The sequence below is a fragment of the Dermacentor andersoni genome, chromosome 7 (genome assembly GCF_023375885.2).
Source record: "Dermacentor andersoni chromosome 7, qqDerAnde1_hic_scaffold, whole genome shotgun sequence".
Taxonomy (NCBI): Eukaryota; Metazoa; Arthropoda; class Arachnida; order Ixodida; family Ixodidae; genus Dermacentor; species Dermacentor andersoni.
The window spans coordinates 168,937,487-168,961,579 of NC_092820.1; the positions used below are offsets into that span (position 1 = coordinate 168,937,487).

Below are 24,093 nucleotides of genomic sequence, written 5' to 3' on the forward strand. Positions count from 1 at the left end.
TCCTCCGAGCCGGAGGAGGTGCTGCAGTGACTCCTCCCGCCCCCGTGATGGAAGCAGCCGGCGCTGCTCCATCCTCTTCCAAGGCCCTGCAAACACCCGTCCCACAGGGCCCTAAGATCAAGCGAACTCCAAGGCCCGAGGCACGTGTCTCGGCGCCAAACTCTCGGTCCTCCAGCGCCTCAGAGAGAGCGATGGAGGTCGACACAAAAACTCCGGTGTCATTGACACCGAAGGACAAGCGCTCTCTCGAGCGCGGTAAGAGGGACAAAATCCCAGTAACCATTCAAAATAAGAAAGCGATAACCTAAAGGTTATCGCTCATTTGTATTAGCCTTCTTTATCCATGTCACCTATAATCCTACCTCTTACTTTTCCGTAGTGCCATTTCTGACCTTTCAATTTCAATATGGCTTTTATTATCCATTGGAATTGTAGAGGCCTTTTACACAACTTAGGTGACATCAAAGACTTGTTAAGTAACTTCTCTCCTGTGGCCTTGTGCTTACAAGAAACAAACTTAGGCGAAAAGCACAAAAACATTTAAAAGGCTTCACTGTTGTACGGCGCGATCGTACTCAGGCGAACCGGCTTTCGGGTATAGTTCTACGGAACGGCATTGCAGCTAGAGAAGTTACCATTAATACTCACTTGGAAGCCATTGCTGTCACGGTTTTAGCACATAAAACCATTACCATTTGTTCAATGTACATTCCACTACATTCCCATTTTACTGTAGGAGATCTGGAGTTAGTTTTAAACCAGCTACCCAAACCTTTTTTAATAGCAGGTGATTTTAACGCTCATAACATATTATGGGGTAGCAAAGCAACTGACACCACGGGACAAATACTTGAAGATTTTATCCTGACTAACGAAATATGCCTTTTAAACACTGGTGCGCCAACCTACTGCTCCCCAAGCACAGGAGCTATGAGCTGTCTTGATCTGGCGCTGTGCACTCCATCTCTGTTGATCGATTTTAAATGGAGTGTTATTAACAATCCTTATGGTAGTGATCTTATGCCAGGCATAATTAAAGAAACATCTCCTTTCCCTACAGTACCATTAAGACCACCCCGTTGGAAACTCCATCAAGCAGACTGGGCTCTCTTCAGCGAGAAGGCCAGTCTTGATCACATATCAGATGATCAAACAATAGACGAAATGAATGAAAAGATAATTGCCTCCATACTTGCTGCAGCAGAACAGACGATCCCGCAATCCTCCGGCTTCTTAAGGAAAAAACTAAAACCCTGGTGGACGAATGAATGCACTCAACCTAAAAAAGCACAAAACAAAGCATGGGGTATCTTTCGGCGATATCCAACACATGATAACCTCCTGTATTTCAAAAAAGCAAAGGCGAAAGCCAGGTACACGCGTAGGCAAGCCGAAAGACAGTCTTGGCAAACGTATGTATCCTCCATCAATAGCTCAATAACATCCAAAAGAATGTGGGATCAGCTTCGAAAGTTTAGAAGCGAGTACGCTCCTTATACGATCCCCATACTCTCACCTCCAGGTACACAAACGAATTTAAAAGAACAAGCAGATATATTAGGGCAGCATTTCCATAACATATCAAGCTCACTAAACTATTCCACTGAATTTCAAAAGTATAAACAATCAGCAGAAAAACAAAAGCTTCCGACAGCAGGAACTTCCGAGAAACCATATAATGCCCCCCTAACACTTTCCGAAATTAACAGCGTACTCACTACTGGCAAAAAAACAGCGCCAGGTCCGGACAGAATACATTACACAATGCTCGCACACCTGTCTTCAAAAGCAGTTAAGACATTGCTCCACTTTTTTAACATAATCTGGGAAACAGGAAAAATGCCGAATGCGTGGAAAAAAGCCATTATAATCCCTTTCTTGAAAGCTGGAAAGCATCCTACAACAGCTACCAGCTACCGACCTATAGCACTCACAAGCTGTCTCGCCAAGTCCTATGAATCCATTATAAACATCAGATTGGCATACGTCCTCGAAACTGAGAACCTGCTCGATAATCATCAGTGTGGGTACAAGAAAGGCTGCTCCACAACAGATCATCTAGTTCGGTTAGAACACGAGATACGTGCGGCCTTTCTACAAAAGCAATATTGTCTCACAGTTTTCTTTGATCTTGAAAAAGCGTACGACACAACAAGGAGGTTCGGTATTTTAAGGGATTTAGCGGATTTAGGGATCCGCGGCAGAATGCTTAAATGTCTAGCTGATTTCATGTCCGATCGAACATTCCAGGTGCGTTTAGGAACGGTGCTGTCCAGCGTATTTATTCAGGAAAACGGAGTACCTTAGGGATGCGTATTGAGCACAACATTGTTTGTGGTGAAAATGAACTCGCTCAATAATGTAATTCTATCTTCTATAATGCATTCACTATATGTGGATGATCTTCAAATTGCATGTCGTGCATTGAACATGGCAACCTGCGAACGACAAATTCAAATTACACTAAACAAACTGACGCAGTGGGCATCTGAAAACGGCTTTCGCTTCTCAAGTGAAAAAACGATTAGTGTTGTCTTTACACAAAAAAGAGGCCTACAACCAGATCCCATCCTTAAACTACAGGATGCCACACTACCCGTGAAACAAGAACACAAGTTTCTGGGTGTTCTGTTTGATAAAAAGTTGAACTTTCTCGCACACATCAATGGTATTAAAATCAAAGCGAACAATGCACTTAACATTCTAAAAATCCTCTCCCGGAAACGGTGGGGCTCTGACCGTAAATGCTTGCTACACATCTACCGCACTTTGGTGCGTAGCATATTAGACTATGGTAGCATTACATATGGTTCAGCCAGACTATCTTACGTCCGACGACTTGATCCAGTCCATAACCTAGGACTACGACTAGCATGCGGTGCTTACAGAAGATCACCTATACAGAGCTTACATGTTGAATGTAATGAACCTCCTTTACAGCATCGCAGAGCGCTACTAACTTTTTCCTACATACTCAGAATCCGATCCTCACCACAACACATATGCTACAACATCGTCACAAAGTGCAGCTCACGCTTACATTACACAAATAAACCAAACATGATTAGGCCGCTTATCTTGCGATACGAGGAATACTGTCAGGATTATGACATCCCTCGGGAAGTCCTCCAGGTTGCCAGAAAGCCAGAACGTTTACCCCCGTGGTGTGGTTTCACAGCGTTATGTGATTGGACACTAACACATCTAAAGAAAAGAGACACACCACATCAACACATCATACAAGAATTCCGCTCTCTTCAAAACAAGTATATAAACGACATAGAATTTTATACTGATGGCTCTAAAACGGAAAAACACGTGGGTGTAGGGGCCGTAACAGAAAATTGGGAAACATGTATTCGATTACCTCAGCATGCCTCTGTCTACACAGCCGAAGTGTACGCGATATGGACGGTAGTTCAAAAGATCATTGCTGACAAACTTGAAAACACTGTCATATACACAGATTCATTAAGCGTACTGAAGGCTCTACACATGAAATCCCAAAGTGAACCCTTGTTAGGCGATATTTTGAATGCATTAACATCAAACAAATATGGCAGATCAATTAAGTTTTGCTGGGTACCAAGCCATGTTGGAATATTGGGTAACGAAGCGGCGGATAGATGCGCATCAATGGCAGCGTACAAAAACATTCAAAATACAGCACTTCCATATAAAGACAGTGTCAATGCGATTCGGAAGGCCTTGACGTCAAAATGGCAACGCGATTGGGACACTTGTTTAAGCAACAAGCTTCATCTAATTAAACCTGTAATTGGCGAGTGGAAATCATGCAGTCACCAGCAACGATTCTACGAGGTGATCTTGTGTCGACTTCGAATTGGACACACACATCTGACGCACAATTTCCGTCTCCGTAAAGAAAACCCGCCAACTTGCGAAAAATGTAATGAAGCTCTTACAGTCATCCACATCTTAATAACATGTCCACACATCAATACACTGAGACGGAGGTTTTTACACAGCCTGTATAAATTGCACATTCCATTACACCCTACCCTATTACTAGCAGATGACCCCCTAGTGTCATTTCCTAACCTCTTCGACTTTTTAGAAAAAACTGGTTATTTACACCAACTATATAGTAATGCAGGTTTACCTGCCCTAACGTTCCGTTTTATTTTGTCTTGTGACTGGCGCAGCACGGCCTTAGTTGCCTTTGTGCCACTAAACCCATACATACATACATACATACATACATACATACATACATACATACATACATACATACATACATACATACATACATACATACATACATACATACATACATACATACATACATACATACATGCATACAAACTATGAGATAAGGTCCACGCAATGAATGCAATGCCATGCAGGTATCAGTGCTTCGTCACTCCACAGCTTGCGTGTCCCACGCGCGAAATCCTTCAACCAGCGGCGCATTTAGCCGCCAACATACCCCTTTCACAGGAGTGACGCGCTGTGACGTCCCTGGATCCGGGGGCGGTGGTCTGCTAGGACGCCATATGGACCACGCGCTCCAAGGGAGAAACGCCTTCGCGAGCTCAGTCCCGGGGCTACTACGCCCACAGAGAGGTGCGAGATGTGGGCCGCACCCGGTCAATGTAAAGGAGCGTATATAGCTGTTTCCGTTCATCGCTGGATGTGCCCTCGAGTTTTATTATTTCCCGGCGTTAGCGGAGGTGCACTCCCAACATTCGTAACGTGGCTCGCTGCGGCGTACGAAGGTGACGATGTGGCCTTGTCGGCCGGTCGACTTTAGGATCGAATGCAGCGCAACACCCACGTGTGCACACGAGAAGGAATGAGACACAGATCCATTGACACTGAGCCGTTCAGTGGCTGTGGCGCTGTATGGGCACGAGGTCGCGCGATCGATTCCCACGACGGCGGAATGCACAAATGCTCGTGCATGTAGCATTGAGCGCACGGTAAAGAAATGCAGGCGGTCCAAACTAATCCAGAGTCATCCATTATGTGGTATCTCTCGTAAACGATGCCTGCCTGCGTTGCTCTGGTTAGCGACACACAAGCCGTACATGCGCAGTGATGGTGCATATATTTCAGATTGCACTTGGGTAACGGGCCGACAGAATACAGACCCTCTATCCTTGCTTTTTTTGTTATCGCGTTTCCTCAAATTGCCTCACTTTTGGCCTTCCCCCATCCTATCTCATGCGCCATATATCTATCATCGAATGGTTCGCTTGTACCGCCGTGAGCGCGGGAGAGGCTAATCAGCCAGCTATCTAATCTTCGTACGCGACATACTAAATGGCGCTCTTCCTCAATTTGCCTCATACGCGCCGTGAAATCGTGTTTTTTGGAATGCAGCGTACCGAAAGTAGAACACCTACCGTACCCTCTCACGTGATCCCTGAAAAACTACATCCGTTTCGCTGTTATGGAACGCCGGAGTGAATCGAGGAAGATTACCGATGCAAGTTCTACCACGACACGACGCATGCTGTGCCGCCATCTGGCGTCCGGCTTCGACAACGCTGAGCAGGACCCCTTGGCGACAGCTGCGTCGCTTCTCATGCTCCGTTGCCCGGTTGTCCAATGTCCCCCCGTCCGAATCGCGGACGCGCCCCGGAGTTCGACCGGGCCGCAACCATCATCGCCGGGCTTCTTTATCAGCGACCAGCCTGTGAACGGAAATAGGTCTGCAGCAGGAAGAGAAGGGCCAGCTTGCCGAGATAAGATGACTGCGTCGAGAGTCAGCGCGCGGATATCGCTCGCAACGGTGGGGGATGCTTTCTGAGGAAGGGTCGCGTGAGGCGAAGGTGAGGGGGGGGGGGTGCACTGATAACGCGGCCGGCGTACGAAAAGGCCTTCCGCGAAACAAGGGAAACCCGTCGCCAGTTTGGAACAAAAGCGGCTGTGGCGCGCCGATAAGGCGAATCGTAAATTCGTGCCGCGCGCGGGAGAGCCTTATCGGTTATGGGCCTTGGCTGGCTTATCGCGAAGGTTGAGTGCTCCGGGCGGGCGCTCGCTCCGGGGCTGCAGCCGATACAGCCGCGACTCGCCGGTCGCGTCCGCGCAGGCGCGCCCGAACAAACCCGACGCGATGCACGTCTTCATCGTGATGGCACGAGATGGCGAGGGAGCGGAAGGGAGGGGTCACGATGTGATGGCGGATGGCAGCGAAAACCCTGGGCAGTGGACAAGAGGATTGGAAGCGAATTGAATGAACGAATGAATGATTTAAAACTCGAGTGCTTTTAAAAGATACCACTATAGGCAAGGAGGCCTTCTCTCTAGGCCTTGGCAGGTGAATTTCTTCAGACACTTCTTGGACGTACTCCACCATGGTATAGCGTTTGCTGTGCCTGGATGAAGTGAACGCTCCGTAGGGAATGTCCACCTTCCAGAAGCGCTGGGGCTCAAATCTGATGGGAACGTTAACTGGCCAACAGTGAATAGAAGCAACAGCAGGTCAGGGCACCAGGAAAATATAATAGTAAGGGAGGTGATGCGGACGAGATAGTCACAGACATGGGTAACATAGGAGATGAATATAGAGATAGGCAGAATGTTAGATTACAATGTTGCAACGTTTAAGCAATTCACGCATGCTATGTGATTATTTGTCGCCACCCCAGTTCAAAAGGCATGTCATTAGCGATCATCGTCGTCATAGCCTTGGCGAAGGGAGAATGGATGTAAAGAAAGGGAGGGCTGGCTACCTGCACGGGGGAAGGAGTAGGGCGATACAAAGAGAAACAGGGCCGAAGGCAGAGAGAGAGAGAGAGAGAGAAAGAGAGAGAGAGAGAAAGAGGGAGACTAGCACAAACTGCGTACACTATGGAGCGGCAGGGGCCGCCGTTCTTGAAGTGTATCGTGAAGCCCCGTAGACCGCAGGAATATTAGTAAGATGAATAAGGCCTTCTGCGCGGATTTTCTTTGGGAACACTGGCCTAGAGCTTTCAGTTCTGATAGTGGACGATTGTCCGATTGGTTCATCACTCTGCACATCAGTTACCTCCTCGGCACTATAGCGCGGGCAGACACAGATAATGTGTGCGAGTGTCTCATCACCGCTGCATGTGTCTTGGCGAGAATGAGTCAATCCGATGTACAGGGTGAATGGGAGGCTAGACATTGACAGGTAGTGAAGGGAGATGGGCGCCACACTCTGATGATGTGGTGCTGGTCTGGGTAGCCTTTACATTAGCTTGGGGCCCCGAAGGCGGCGAGGGTTCGTGTGCCATCGAGTGTTGTATTCGCGGGTGGGAGACATGGCACACTTTTCGTGTCTGTGCTGTCCGCCACAGGGCGGTGTACTCTCTACGTAATGGTGGGTGCGGGAACGCAAATTTGGCCTGGGCGGAGCGTTGTTCGCTCATGGTCGAGGAGCGGGGTTGTGTCCGGATCTTCTGAGCACCGTGGGCGCTGGGTGTGAATTCTACAGCCCTTGTAATGATGAATATAGTTGCGGCAGCGCAGTTGCGGCAGCACAGCGGCAGCACAGCAAAATGCTTGCCATCCAACATCAGAAAAACTTCCGTAAAACGCGCACAAGAAGTTCTGTTTTGTTATGGAACTACCTGCAAACTGGTTTTTCACTTTATGCGTACCCCACTTATTTATTTATTTAAATATACCTTACAGGCCCAAAGGGCATATAAGGGCTACGGTATATAACAGTAAAAATTCCTCTTAGCCAGTGTCCTGCCCCATTGGTACAATCTCCTCTTTTTGCTTGTCTTTCAGACAGGCATGGCTGCAGAAGAAGAAATAGACGTCCCAGCAATTGCACGTGATGTCATTCTTGAGCGTACCCGAATCAAAGAAAAAAAAGTGAATATTAAGGCGCCCTCTCTGCATATTTTGGAGCGTTATGAGGCACGCGTAAGGATGCTAGACGCAATAAAGATTGCTGCCGTGTTCCAGGAGACCACGACAGTTGGCTGAAATACTAGAAAGACATACTGCAAATGCATACAGGGAATTCCCCCGTGCCTAGTTGTACCAGGGCGGAAGTCTTCCGGCAGGACAGAAGTATTTACTGGACGTTTCGGTCATATACATATTGTGCACTACTGCCGGGCAAAGTTACTCACTCGCTTTTCTTTTGGGGGGGGGGGGAAGGGAAGGTCTCAAAAAGCCTGCGCGAGGCCGCTGCCATTATTACTTTGATAAAGCGTTCGCTTGGGCCTTTGTTTTGTAATCGCGGAGAAGAAGGAAGTAGATATGCATGGCACGGACATAAACTTGCATTCTTGCGTTCCCTCCTCTCCTCATTGCGGCATATTTGGCAACGCACACGCTGACTGCGCTGCTGGTTCAGCACACAGCAACTTCGAGCAAATACTAATATTTTTTTTTTCTAGAAGAGACGGATCAGCCACAGTGAATTCTGTTGCGGACGCTCACACCTTGCTATCTGCACCGACAGGGAGCGGCAGTATACACCTATTCGGAACCAATGAGCGATCTTCAGATGCCGTGGGTGCAGGAGTGATCACGCATGTCTGTCTGCACCGTATTCACCTGAAAATTGGCTATACAAAGATCGGACGGAACTAACTTACAATGACTATCCAAATGTGCGAACAGCTGAAGCGCGTCAGGTGTGTACTGCAGCCGGGCTTCTCTGTCGCGCTTCCCTCTGGATACCCTGCCCCTTTTGGCGGGGCCACCGTCAAGTCCGCGCATACCCAGTGGTACATGTACTGGGACCCAGGATAACGTGAAAGAGTTAGCGTCGAAGTGACACATACCAATGTGAACGACCCGCATTTTTAAGCGCGCTACCTTCGGTATCGGCCTATTTTTGGTGGGATAGGTGGATAGCTCGATAGCTCGATAGCCGGAAGGAAAACTGGTCTGACAATGCTATGATAATAATATTCGCAATAAAATACGTCTCGCGTAAAATTAAGAAGGCAAGATCGCCACTGTGGCCTGTGTGTAATGTACGAGATAACATAGCACACTTAACCGGCAATTGCAAACCCTTTGCGCTCCAAAGGATAATCCCACAACGACATAAGTAAATACCTCGGAGTTCACACCTTGAGCTACAACATGTACTTGGACCGCGGACCAGTGCCGCCCGTGAGAGCTTCGAAGGCGCCTTTACCTTTTCTGCGAGACACATGCATCTCGACCAGATGCCTTAATTATGCGTGTTGTGTTACGCGTGTGGTACGTGCGTGATAAATGTCGTGTCTGCTGCGTGTAATATTTTATTTATGATCGCATTTACCTTGAGCAACATGTTAGGCGTGCAACCATCTCCAGTTTTCATTAAAGTACCCCTCTTTCCGTCCACCGTTCCCACGGTAAAGTGTAGATGAACAAATGCATAAAAAAAAATAATAAGCGAGTGGCGGGGGCAGGTTGAATCACTACAATATATGAGCGGCGATGACGTGCTGCAAGTTAATCCCTGCAAACTTAGAATTTTTATGCGTGCACAGTGCACTAAGCAACGTCACGTTCCCATTCCGTGCGTTCAGTGACAGCGTACGGATCAGGCAAGGGGCAGCTGATAACGCGATTTAATACAATAATAAAGGAATCGTCCCGAGCATCCTCATCATGGTTTCCTGTAACATTGCGACTCCTGTATTTTTCCCGCTCATAGCGTAAGTCTCAATTAAGTATCTTTACGTGATTTGAATGCGAAAGCATTAGGACTTGTCCAAGTTATCACCTCAAATTAAAACTCGGCCTCACCTTGCTCTAATTCGTAACAACCTTAATCCACTTTGCTGTATTTGTACCAACCTTAATCCACCTAAATCCACCTTAATCCAATTTTGAGAGTGGGCCACGGCGTCCGTCTGACGCCGTGGCTGTTCACCGTGGGATTTCTCAGTGCGAGCTGCTGCACGTCCAGCGCCGGGAACGTGACGTCATCACTTGGTCACGTGGGTGTTCTTGCCACCCGATCTTAACGCCGGACGCTCGCCGGATTTCCCCGATTCATAGGGCATATAAGGCTTTCGCCTTAAGGGAAGCTTTAGCTCAGGAAGCTTTAGCTCGAGCCAAACTCCGACGCGGCCTATTCAAGTACATGTAAAAAGCAGAAATGCTTTTTTGAGACAACCCCTGGACTGACTTTAATGAAATTTGTTACATTAGAGAGAAAAAGTTGAATTCTAGTGACTGTTGGAAGCGGAATTTCGATTTAGGGCCTAAATTTTGTTAAACTAATTTATAAAAATTCGAAATTTTGTAAAGTATAGAAGCACGAAGTTTACAGATTAACAGCTTTGCATCAAGAACAGCTATCGCAGTTATGTAAACGGCATCCATTGGATCATTCAAAGCGAACAATTTTTTTTTGTCAAGTTGCATCTTACGTGACTTCATTACAATGTGCACTAGGGTTCTGCAAAAAGATGTATTTTCTTATTACTAAATTTTTTGAGATTCATATGTAACGTACCATTTTGTCTGCTTTAGATGCACTATGAGATGCAATTCACATAATTGTGAGATCACTTTTCATTGCTTAGTTACAGAGCTGTAAACATTAAAGTTGTGTTTTCTGAAAATGCGATTTTTCCAGTTTTAATTAATAAAATTCACGACTCAGATAAAGAATTCGAAACCAACAGTCACTAGATTGTAAGCTTTTCTTTTAAATGCTACAGACCTCGTCGAATTTGGGGCAGTGGTTGCCGAGAAAAACGAATTCTCCTTTTACATGTATTTAGATAGGATCACTCGAGCTAAAGCTTCCTCTTAATAAACCTTTGAATGAAATTGTCCGCTTGCAGGAGTACGAGGCGATAACAGTGCGCAGTGGTAGTCAAGCAAAAACTAATCTTGAACGTTGCATACTCGTTCGGTTTTATGACTGTGGTTGCTAGGTCATGAGAAGCGGTACATTACAATGGAGATGCTTAGCGTTGTTGGTGGCAGCAATGCAATCTTGGCCATGGCAACTTAGTAGCAATGGAGCTGCTTAGCGTAGAATATCGGCCATGGATCGGGTGGTTATTGACTCGGGCCTATGTCTTGTTCACGAGGGTTGCAATGTGGGCTTGTTGGTAGTGCATCATCAAGGGGTGTACGGTAGTGCGATTAAAAGGTGGGACAAAAGAAGACACCCCTGGACACACACCTCTGGGCACACCTGTGTGTCCCTCTGTGTCGTCTTTTGCCCGTCTTTTAATCGCGCTACTGTACACCCCTTGACTATGTCTAGTATTGCAAACCTATAGACACGCGCAATGATTGCTCATCTCGAGTGTAAGCAAATCCATTTTGAAAGCAAGATAGGACTCAGAATGCGGAGCAGAGATAATGGCGCAGTGTAGTGCTCGAAAAAATAAAAAATAAAAGCGACGCCGTTCTGTCTGCTGCCGCTTGTGTATGTAAGAGAGGGGAAAAGAAAAAGAAGTCCCTGGGCCATTGACCCGTGAAAGGGGAGGTCAATGCCTGATTGACGAAGCAGGGTGTGAGGCTTAACCTACAGGCTCGAGCGGTAAGAGAAACAACAGTTGAACGACATCGAGATGGAGGTGGTGGCGCCGAACGGGTAAAAAGTGGCGGTGGCTGAAGCACTTATGTCATTTCTGAAAACACCATGTCTGACAGGGCAATGTCTGGGGCTCCAACGGTCCTCTGAAATTTTCTAATTCTTCTTTCGCTTTGCTTTCCAACATTTCTTCCTTACCCAGTTAGGGTTTACTATTAGGGCTGGGCGATTGATCATTTAATCTTCAGATTAACCGATTGATGCCTTACAGGCGAACTGGAACGAAATTTCTCTTAATTCATAGCTATTTACTATGAATTAGTAGGATACCAGGTGTTTTTGTTTTTTTTTTAGCTGCACGAAATTTTGAAAAAGTGCCTTTGGCATTTAGTACAATTTTAACCCTTGAGCTAAATTACTCGATGAGGCAGCCATTACTACAACGAGAAACCAAATTCTTAATTGAATAAGTAATATAATGACACTGAGTAACCTTTAATTACTGTATGGCGCACGTTTAAATTTACGAATTGTAGTCGGTAAATTTGCAAAGTGTATCCACTTGGAACAATTTTTCAGGATGACATCGATTTTGATATATTCATTTCCAATATGCGCGGCAGAATACATGGGCGTTCCAGCTACTTTTGTGTGCTTCAGCAGTGGAGCCCCGTTGCTTGAATAATTCCTGTGATACAGCAGACCGACACGAATCACAAATGGCTTAGCCCATTCACATATGTGGGTCGCATCAATAATCATTGGCTTTAGCGAAGAGTCGCGCTGTTGTTCTTTCTTAAAGACGGCGAAGACAGGAAAGTCCGCTGACATTGTAGTTAGGTAGTCGTTGAAAGTGTCATCATTGGTGTCCTTGCTCTGAGGGCGAAGACGAGATAAGCAGTCGGCATCCATCTATGTGGCACCAACCTCTTTTATAAGCAACGGAGAAGTCGTATTCTTGAAGCCTCAAGGCCCATCGAGCCAACCAGCCAGCTGGATCCCGTAGTCCAACGAGCCAGCAGATAGAGTGATGGTGGGCAACAATCTTGAATTGGCGGACGTACAAGTATAGTCTTAATTTATGCAATTTATGAAAACAACAGCGAGACATGCTAGCTCCGTGATTTTCTTCAGAGTACGACTTGCGTCCATAAACATCCAAGCTGTCATAAGCTCTCCCATTCACTTCAACCTCTACCACGTGACCAGCTTCCCCCACTCCACACACATAAATTTTTTTTTCGACTTTTACGCTCCTAATGCTGAAGCATTAAAAACATTGTGCATATCACATATTGTGGGAAGCAATGTAATGCGCAGCATTCTGCCGGCACCTGGCTATCCATCATTGTTTGGGGTTCGGCAAAGCGATACCAGGCGTATCAACGTCTTTGTGTAAATTCAGCAGTTGTGTGTTTGGGTCGCGAGCGTGCGTTTGTTTGAGGACAGCAGCTCGACGACGGCCACGTTGAAGACGACTGTACGACGGCATGGGCACGATTTCTACGCCGGCCGCTCGACCCGAGCTTACGACATGTCGGGTTCCATGTATGTCGTGGACGAGGGCATAAGCGAAAGAAATGCGGACTGTGACCTCATCAGCGACTATGTTTCCTGCAGACGCACATACCTACGGCTATGTCACGTGGTGTATATGTTAAAACGACGATGGTATTTGTACTCCGGTGAAGAAATGTTAGAACGTGATTAACTTGGACGATCATGAAGTCGCTACAAAGTCACGCAGTTTCTACGTATACCGTAAGCTGCTACGAGGAAAGTACTGGGCAAAGTGGGCCGGTCCCGGAGATGGTGCCGTTTAACACTCAAAGCTGCCAAAGAAGACGAGAGAAGCTACGCGAGCTGCACGCACCGAGTGTTTCAAAGAGCTGGCTGGCTTTGGAACGAGAGACGTATGCGTGCGATCGTATGTGTTCCGATTGTCTGTTAACGCCGAACGAGTTCTGTATTTAAAGGCGAAAGCCTTGAGTGGCTGGTGCCCCCGATGGTCTGGTAAACGCGGCGTGCGGTGCAGAAAGCCGTGTGAGCTCGCCTCGCGCAGACAGGCGCTCGTGCTCACTGCTCGCGCGTTCGTCGTCGTCTTCTACAGATGGCTCCGATGCCGCTCAGCATGCAAAAAGAAGAAGAAAGAAACACACCAAGTTAATAAAGATAGAGTTAATTCAGGCACTCAAACCCACGAACTTCGGTGTTGGCACAGTTAATTAATATAGAGTTAATTAGAGCACTAGAACCCACGACCTGTGGTGGGAGAAAACAGGTAAGAAGTAACAACGCATTCAAATGAGAATGTCGAGCAATTTAACGAATGCCTCTTGAGCGCGCCCTCTTTCGCCTTGACCCGCTTTGACGTATATGCTAAAGTGACTGTCAATGCTTATGCGTCAGGCAATCATAATAAAAAAGAAAGCGATCGCGGCCAGTGTTCGACGGCAAAGGCTCGATTCTACCGGCGGTCACACATTATTTTCTCTTTTATTAAAGCTGGGCGAGACAGGAACCTGCCGCATGTGCCAAGAATGAAGCAAGAAATGTTTCGTATTAAAAAGAAATCTCGGAACGCACTACAAATACAAGTCACAAACACACAAAAAGTGACTGCGTCTGCGTGGGCAGATGTGTCCGTAGTTTTCTCGCGCTATAGTTTTTTTTTGTCAGGCAAGAAGATGAATGAAACTAAGGGACGCTAAAACCCGTTGTGTTTCATACAGTTTGTTCTTTGTCGAAAACACAGCACAAGACAACACTGAACGCGCACCAACTAGGCCTGTTTGTTGCTTTGCTGAGAATTGATGTGGTCGTTCACTCAAGATGTCGCTGACGTGATCTTAAAGGTAACCATCGACCATTAGGAAGGTTTCTCTCTTCTTCCAAGTTTTAAACCATCAGTCCCGATTTTTTTTCTAGCTCCCGTAGGCTTAAATAAGGATATATACATGATTCATCAATTAAACGGTTCTGATTAATTGGGTTAAACGTTTTAATCAATGTATAGCTATATTCATTATTGATGACGGTGTGGCCGCCCCCACTTTTGTGGACGTAATAACTTAGCAAACAACACTAAAGATAGCAACGGTGCCGGCGACAACGAGAGGACAAGATTGAAGGAACACCAGGTGATCTCGCGGTCGTGTTGTCCTTATGTACAGTATATGTAAGAAGATACTTGTGTGGACTCTTTCACTCCCATCTAATGGATGATCGTCCTATAAAGTTACTGCACTGTACTTTCGGTGCTGGTGACTGTAGAATGGGCACTCTTTGTGCGCTTGTTTGTGTGACTATCACACTTTTCTACATTTCCTTCTTTATTTTGTATTTGTTCCGTGAATAATCAATGTGGGATTCTGGGATAGCAGTTTTTGACGTAGCCTAGCTTCCCATGTTTCTGTATCTTAAAATAAAAGCACACTAGCTCGCGATGAGACAAACCTTTATTCAATCTTCGCAGTCCCAGTCCTTATGCTTGCGTTAAATCGTTCAGTTGGTTGATTGGTCACATAATTTGTTACAGAGGTCTAATGATAATTTTATACGATCTATAGCGCCTGGGCACCACCGATTATACGAGCTGCTCTGTAGATGACCATGCCAAATGTTTTTGTTTCAGCAATGATGAGAAGAACGTTTTATCGTAAACGGATACGACCTTCTATCTTGGTGTTGACCATCCGGAGAAGATGAGTAGAGGGAAAGGGAGCTTGGCCAGGCCAAACTGGGATCGCGCGGACAATGGCATCTCCCGGACGTGCTCCAAAAAGAGGTTATGTACTCCATGTAGAGAGTCCAAGATTCTCTTTCGCAATGTCGTGACGCTCGCTCCACACCTCCGCTGCCTTTTCTGGTCCTGACCGAGTGATTGCACGGCCAGTGGTGACGTCAGAACGGACTGTATGTCGTCTTTAGAATCGCTTGTTTTTTTTGCTTTACTTCAGCTCACCGCTGACCCTGTGCTGCTCGTAGAAGTTATTTAGTGAACTAAGAGGTACTGACTGTTGGGCGTGTTTGTAATCCATACTCAAAGAAGAATGGCGCTAACGAACAGGGACAAGATAGAAAACACGGACAAGCGCAGTCTAGCAACAGTGGTTTATTTTGAAAAACGCGCCAATTATATACCCTGGCATAACACGTGTGGTACCATAAGAATTAGTGGTTTAATAATCAATTTCTAGTTCGTGCAGACTCACTGATGGCCTCGCCACGCACATGTCAACGGACCTATGAATAAAGAGTGCTTCAGCAATCTCCCTAACTATCCTATCTTTGTGTCTTGACAGCATCTTGGTTTCTTTTAGCAACGGCTTGTACTTGCATTCCTTGAAATGGAGGAACAAATCATACGACGGCTGCCCTTTCAAAGAAGCTCTGTGGTCCATTAATCGGTTGTTCAAACACTGTCCTGTCTGGCCGATGTACCATTTTCCGGAAGACAGGGGAACGTGATACACTACACCCTTTCCCCACTCAACCAACCCGTCACGGTGTTTGACAACGCAATCACTCCCACTTCTGCGTATTCCTTTCAACCTTTATTCCTACCGCTGCGCAGATGCGGCCCAATTTGTTTCTTGCCGAGAAGATGACATTTACGCGAAATCTACTGCCCACCTTTTTCATGCGGTTAGACAAGGTGTGCAGATATGGAATACTGGTGACTGGCTTACTTATTTATTTATTTCAGAATACTGCAGGCAAACAGTTATGGCCCATGCAGGAGGGGCTATACAAGGTATGAAAATGCACTGTGACATAAAAAAGAAAAAAATCGAACGCCAGTTTAAAAGATTGCCGTTAATAAACAAGCACAAAAATATGTATACACATACTCATATTTATATTTATACATATATACACATAAACGCACATATAAAGCACTCATTCACTCAAACAAATGTTCTTCTAGAGCTTTAATAAAATTAGGGGACTGGAAAATGGCCCCCTGGAGACAGTTCTAGTCGGCAACGGTCCTCGGGAAAAAACTGTGTTTAAAGGTTTCAGTTCTTGCAGAAATTGGTTCCAGTAAATGACTTCCTGTGTGGTGTGTTCGTCTTGACGATAGCTGTTTAAGTACTGTGGGATGCGAAATGTTTAGTTTATGTGCTAAAGGGTTATGCATGAACAACAAACGGGTCATTTTCCTACGTACCTGAAGTAGTAGGATGTGATTTGTTTTCATTAGTGTGGTAGGTGAATCAAGCCTTCTGTAATTGTTATAAATAAACCTAATCGTTTTCCTTTGCACCATCTCAAGCTGGTAAATATCCTTCTTTATGAACGCGTCCCATAAAACCGACGCGTAATCTTTAGCGTTGACCGCTCTTGTCATGACACCTTTTGCTTCCAATTTTAACTTCCTCGGTAATCTTTTGCTGAGCGAGGCTAAAGTGCTTACTGGATAATTTATTTGCCTGAGCCTGTTGAGTTGATTAGAAAAAGTCTCACTCATTCGATGCGGGCAGGACTTGCGCAACGCGACTTCTAAACAGGATGTGGCAATACCGTTCTTCGCCAGCTTCGAGTGACCAGAACGGAAATCCAAAATGGGCTTCACAGACTTTGGTGAATACACCAAACAGGCATGCTCACCCCTAATTAGATACTTAGATCCCAAAGCTGTATACTCTGCTCTCTAGGTACTTCAAAGGCCATGACCCTTCTTAAATATCTTGAGCACATTCACTCTGGTACTGATGCAGCCATTTGCTCCAACAAAAACAAGATAATCGTCAACATAGCGCCTTGTTTTTAGCACACCTTCTGTTGTAATCGCACCGCTGGCACGAGTTGTTGGGGTTTCGGTGCTGACGCCCGCTATTGCGAATGGGTCGCAAGCCTCAAGGGTAGCGTTGGCCTGGCGGCCTGGGGCACTGGAAGCATCCGAAGGTCCCGGCAAAGCATGAGAAGACTGGTAACAGAACAACTTGTTTATTCTAACATAGCAAAAGAGCGGCCGGTCAGGTCGACCGAAGTGGAGAGACGGGAGAGCACGTAACTCAACAGTACAAATCGGAGCCTCTCTCCTGGCGTCCGGGGGCAGCTGCTCTTATACTCTCGGCGTCGCGGTCCAAAAGGGAAGGTCACGGGACGAAGGTCACGGGATGAAGGTCACGGGACGGCGGAGCATGAGCCCACGACGGCGCGCACGGTCGAGCCGAGAGACCTGCTGAACCGAGTGTAGTGACGCATCGCCAACCTTCACTTGGGGAGCTCCGCTCCCCGGCTGCCGCGCTTTGACAAGCGTGGGCACACACACACACACGCACACACGAAGACACGTGGCACTGAAACACGCCTGGACACGCTTGGCGGGTAGGCGTTGCGGCGGCGTCGAACGGGCCAAAATGTCCGCCGCTTTGAACAAAGCCCCGGCGTCCGTTGCATCCGCGCCGGCATTACCGCGCGTTGTAGGCGAAACGTAACAGACCGCCCCGCCGGGGGAAGGAGATCCCGATGGTCAGGGGACTGCATCCGCTGTCCGGAGGGATGTCGCTCGATGATGCTCATAACCGAAGTCGGGCGTCCTTTGGCGTTTCTTGAGCGCAGCGCACAGAGAAGGCCTCGTTCTCACGTTCAGGTGCACACAGGACACTGCAAAGTGACTTCGGGAGAGTTGACATTTTTGTTCTCGTTTCCGGCAAGCGTTAGAACTACGCCGAAAGTCAACCGCTCAGTCAGCAAGCACGGCACAACCCTCACTAAGCCCTGCCAGGCTCTTTCCCCTTTTATACTGCTGCCTAGTTCCTTACAGTAGTTTAGCAGCACTCAGAACGCGTCCACAAATCGGAAAAATTGCACTAAAAAGCACATCATCACTTTGAAACACTACACAAAAGCAATAAGTTAAAAAAAAATCCTGCCTCAGGAAGAAAAACATCAGTAACAAGCAATTTTGAGGCTGATTCCCACGTTAGGGGCTTCGACTTAAGCCATCGGCGTTACCGTTGAGACTCCCCTTTTTGTAACGCACCTCAAAGGAATATTGTTGCAAAGCGAGGCTCCAGCGCAGGAGGCGGCCATTTTTGGGAGAGATGGTCTGCAGCCATTGGAGAGGGCAGTGATCCGTCTCAATGATAAACCTCGAGCCAGCTAGGTAACATGACAATTTCTGAACGGCCCACACGATACACGCACACTCTTTCTCGGTGGCGCTATACGCCTGCTCACGACTCGTCAGCTTACGACTAGCATACAGGACGGGGTGTTCTACTCCTCCATTTTCCCGTTGGCACAGTACAACGCCCATGCCTCGCTCACTAGCATCACACTGAACAACGAACCCTTTTGTGTAGTCGGGCGATCGTAGCACAGGCTGGCTTGTTAGGGCGCTTTTTAGGGCGCTAAAAGCTCTTTCCTTTGTCCCATCCCAGACGACTGTTTGCGGCTCTGTCTTTCTTAGAGCATCCGTTAGGGGAGCCGCGATATCAGAGTACCTGGGGATGTACCTCTGATAGTAGCCGGCGACACCTAAGAACGACCGAATATCGGTCTTCGTGCGCGGTTGCGGGAAGTCTCGCACAGCGGCCACCTTTATTTCAGAGGGGCGGCGACGACCCCGACCAATCACGTGTCCGAGGTAGACAACCTCGGCCTGTGCTAACTGGCACTTGGGAGCCTTGACTGTCAAGCCCGCATCGCGCAGGCGGGTTAGCACTGCCCGCAAGTGCGCCATATGCTCAGGCCAGGATGCGGAGAATATCGCTACGTCGTCTAGATACGGTAAAGCGAATTCTTGCTGTCCCCGCAACACTTTATCCATGAGGCTTGAAAAGCAGTATGGCGCGTTCTTCAAACCAAAACTCAAAACTTTAGGACGGAATGTCCCCATTGGTGAAATGAACGCCGCATACCTACTAGCCTCTTCTGTAAGTGGAACCTGCCAATAACCCCTGACAAGATCTAGGGTGGAAATAAACTGAGCGCTACTCACTCTCTCAAGGCGCTCCTCGATGTTAGGGATCGGATAAATTTGATCCTTAGTGATGGAATTAAGCCTGCGGTAGTCGACGCAAGGACGAGGTTCCTTGCCCGGTACCTCAACTAAAATCAAAGGGGAGGTATAATCACTCTCACCCGCTTCAATAACACCGAGCTGTAGCATTTTCTTTACCTCAGCCTCCATAATATCGCTCTGGCGGGGTGACACCCGGTACGCCTTGGATCGTACTGGCTCTGGGGAGGTAAGTTCTATGTCATGAGTAAGGACAGAAGTCCTACCAGGCCTCTCAGAGAACAGACCTTGAAATTCTTGTAAGAGCTGGTGTAGTTCGGTTTTCTGCTCAGGCGACAGCGATGCTTTACTTATTAAGTCACTAATGACTTGATCGGTGTCTTTCCTGTTCGTCACTGAGCCTAGTCCCGGAAGCTCGACCGGAAGCTCTTCGGGCACGTTTACCATCATGCACACCACTGCTTCCCGTTGCTTATAGGGTTTGAGCAGATTACAGTGGTAAACTTGCTGTGCTTTCCGTTTTCCTGGCAGACTCACCACGTAGTTAACGTCCGACAGTTTTTGAACAATCCGTGCTGGGCCCTCCCACTGCACGTCGAGTTTGTTCTTTAGCGATGTGCGCAATATCATGACCTCATCGCCCACCTCAAAACGACGGGCCCTGGCTGTCCGATCATAATAAACCTTGGCCCTCTGCTGGGCCTCTGCCATTGCTTCACCTGACAACTCCTGTGCCCTTCTTAAGCGTTCGAGGAGCTTAAGCACGTACTCTACCACGACTGGGTCGTCGCCCCTGCCTTCCCATGATTCTCGAAGCATGCGAAGCGGAGATCGCAGCGAGCGACCGTACACCAGCTCAGCTGGCGAGAACCCCGTAGCCGCATGCGGCGCGGTTCTTAAAGCAAACATCACTCCAGGCAGACACAGCTCCCAGTCAGTTTGATGTTCAAAACACAATGCTCTCAACACGCGCTTCATGACGGAGTGGAGCTTCTCAACGGAATTCGACTGGGGGTGGTGCACTGAGCTGTGTAACAGCCTTACCCCGCACCTTTCGAGAAAGGCTGTCGTCAAAGCGCTAGTAAACACTGTACCCTGATCTGACTGGATTTCTGCAGGAAAACCAACTCGCGCAAATATGGACAGTAGTGCATTGACTATCTCAACTGAGCTGAGTTCTTTAAGCGGCACTGCTTCAGGGAACTTTGTCGCTGGGCAGATCACAGTCAAAATGTGTCGGTACCCCGTGGCTGTTACCGGCAGAGGTCCCACTGTATCAATAACCCCTTACAAAAATCGGTTTGACCTTTCAGTCACTCATGAGTCACCTATCAGTCACCCCTGTCACCTATCTGTAGACTCGACCTTTCTGTAGACTAAGTCCGCAGAATGTCTGCAGACACCGTGCGGACTGCAAGTAGACTTGTCTGTAATATGCGTGCCCAGTGAGTGTGTGTGTAAATATGTATATGTATCTATATATACATACATATTCTGAACCATGACATATTTTATAATTACGGTTGAATAGTTTTGACTTTTCAGTCACCCATGAGTCACCCACCAGTCACCTCCACGTAGACCTAGTCTGCAGAATGTCTGCAGACACCGTGCGGACTGCAAGTAGACTTGTCTGTAATATGCGTGCCCAGCGAGTGTGTGTGTGTAGATGTATATCTATATATAAACGCATATATATACATATTCTGAACCATGACACAATTTATAATTACGGTTCAATAGGTCTGACCTTTCAGTCACCCATGAGTCACCCACCAGTCACCTCCACGTAGACCCAGTCTGCAGAATGTCTGCAGACACCGTGCGGACTGCAAGTAGACTTGTCTGTAATATGCGTGCCCAGCGAGTGTGTGTGTGTGTGTGTAGATGTATATCTATATATAAACGCATATATATACATATTCTGAACCATGACACATTTTATAATTACGGTTCAATAGGTCTGACCTTTCAGTCACCCATGAGTCACCCACCAGTCACCTCCATGTAGAGCTAGTCTACAGATTGTCTGCATATTGTCTGCAGACACTGTGTGGACGGCAAGTAGGTAGACTTGTATGTAATATGCATGCCATATATATATATATATATATATATATATATATATATATATATATATATATATATATATATATATATATATATATATTACATGACACATTTTATAACAGTTAAATCGGCTTCACCTTTCAGCCACCCACGAATCACACACGCACACAAGCACACACACAAACGCACACACACACGTGTGCGCATCCTGAACCATGACACATTTTATCATTGCGCTCTGTTTTGCCATTTTAACATTTTGAAAACTTTGTCACTGATTGCTACAAGAACAGTCTGATAATGGCAGTTATATAAATCAATTATTTAATACTAATTGAAATAAGGTAATTGTTACATAACGTACATTAAATGCAGCAGTTATACTATGGCTCGAACCGCAGCCTGAATTTAAGGACCTATCTACCGCGCGACGCCGACACCATCCATCCGACCACCGACTGCGTGGTTGCTTTCGGCGCCGGCCCCCAGGAGGCGCTGGCCGCGAGCACCGGTAAAATTGCGGGTGAGATTATTTTCCCGTCTTCACCTGGTCACCGACATGTCACGGCGTGCACGCGTGCACGCCATGTGCACGCCGCATTGACGGCGACCGATGAGGTAGTGTACATGCCGTGCCGAGAGGAATTGTGGTGATTTTTGTGTGTATTTTAATGATCCAAAACCCCTGTGACTGCATAACGTAGCTCTCAGTGTTTTTCGTGTGGTGTGCCGATGCCAATTATCGTAGTTATGACCCGGTCGCGCTTTCTTTGTTACCGGCTCATGAAAAGCCGATGGTACTCTCGCTGCGCTCGCATTCCATCACAGTGCGCGGAAGAATTTTTTGGACGTTGTGCTATCACGTGCTGTAGTTCATCTGCAATTCTACGCTGTTGACGCCGGAGGCACCGTGCACAGACTGTCCTTCCTGCGGTACCTGTGCGATGCGGCAGCAGCTGTCACGGAGACTCGTTTACCGAGCACGCCTAGAAAGGTAAGTCCGGCGCGTACGCGCATTCTTGTGGTGCGTGAAGTGTGCATTTCTGTACGGATAACAAGATGATTAGTAACGTGACAAAAATGATCGTGCTTTTCGAATGTTCGTTCTTGTCGCAGGGCGCATTTAGCGAACAGTTTGATGAAAATTGCCCTAAAACGTGATGTTGCCAAAATCTATCGATTATTTGCTTTCTGCTGTGAAGTTTCCTTGCGCCGGGGACTGTTTGATTTGAATAGGCGCAAAAATTCAAGCAGGGAAAGTTACTATTTCTGTACGTAATTTTTCAGCGAGAAATCGCATAGCCATTTCTAGAGGTACGTCGATTTGTCGTCTTCACAGCTAACGGCTGCGCGAGATGGCACCCGATTGCTGTGTACGACGCATGGCCAGATTTTAGCTTGTATGCAAGTTCTTTTATTTATATAGTGTCTTGCAGACAGCCTGTATTTCTTGCGTTGGGTGTCATGTGTTTTCGTGTATTTGTAAATGGTTCCGAGATTTCAACAACAGTATCTATCTTTAATGGAAAAAATTGTTTTCTCACCTGAAAAAGAGGGAGTCTGTTCTTTTTCAATGCATCGTCCTTTGGGGCAGGGCTTTGTTGCACCGCATAAATAAATTAGGTTTTCGAACGCTTATCATGTGTTAACGAGTTTTCTGCTTGTGCAATTCGCATTTGACTTGGTACAGGTGCGTTTGTGTGAAGTTTTTTATAGTAGATTCATGTTTGCTCCAGTTCCATTTACATATTAACTGCCTGTAATGTAATAATCGGGTATTTGTGCAACCATGCAGCTTCATGTAGCTGTTTGTACGAGGCGTTTCACAATGTCACAAGTTTACAGTCTCAGCAGGGCTTACAGTAAACTGAACATTTCTTCTTCTTTAGGGATGTCACGATTTTGTGAGCCAGAGGAATCTACACCACTTGGGAGCCTGCGGCACTTCTGCAGACTGAACAGCGCGTCAAAGCATCTGATTTGCATGCTGCGACAAGGTGTGTGCAAGACGGTCACTGCCACACACATGAGATGTCGGTACTCACTACTTTATTCCTTGGAAGCGATATTCTTGGTCCCAACCAAGCAGCCCGGAAGAAATCGGAGACAAATAAAATGTGCAAAGAATACTATTGCGTCTGTTATTTTATTGCATGCATGCATGCCAGTTCCCCATAGTGGGGCTACAGAAATTCTCTCTAATGTCTGCCTAAATGCTGTAATCCTGTGACCACAATCTCGACAGACTTTCTGCAGAAATGCTGTATCCTGCAGCTACACAGATTGAGCAGACTTTCTGCAGAAAGGGTGTACCGATTGGGCGCTGGGAGGTGACAGGGGGGTGACAGAAAGTCTGTCACCTGTCTTCAGATATTCTGCATCCCGGGTGACTCGGGGTATGCAGAATTTCTGCAGAAAGGGTGTACCAATTGGGCGCTGGGAGGTGACAGGGGGTGACAGAAAGTCTGTCACCTGTCTTCAGATATTCTGCATCCCGGGTGACTCGGGGTATGCAGAATTTCTGCAGCAAGTCTGCAATGATTTTTGTAAGGGACGAGCCGTCTAAAAGGCTCCGTAATGATAGGTACCAACTTCA

The 24,093-nt window shown here is 46.9% G+C and overlaps 1 protein-coding gene and 1 long non-coding RNA gene across 3 annotated transcripts in view; both read left to right on the forward strand.

Annotated features, from left to right (window-relative positions):
* The window catches only part of LOC129385277 (uncharacterized), a 283,848-nt gene that overhangs the window by 28,958 nt on the left and 230,797 nt on the right, over positions 1-24,093 (forward strand). The window lies entirely within an intron of this gene.
* LOC129385278 (uncharacterized) lies at positions 22,034-23,626 on the forward strand. Its single transcript, XR_008612856.2, has 2 exons — positions 22,034-22,491; positions 23,387-23,626. It is a non-coding gene; the product is annotated as an uncharacterized lncRNA (long non-coding RNA).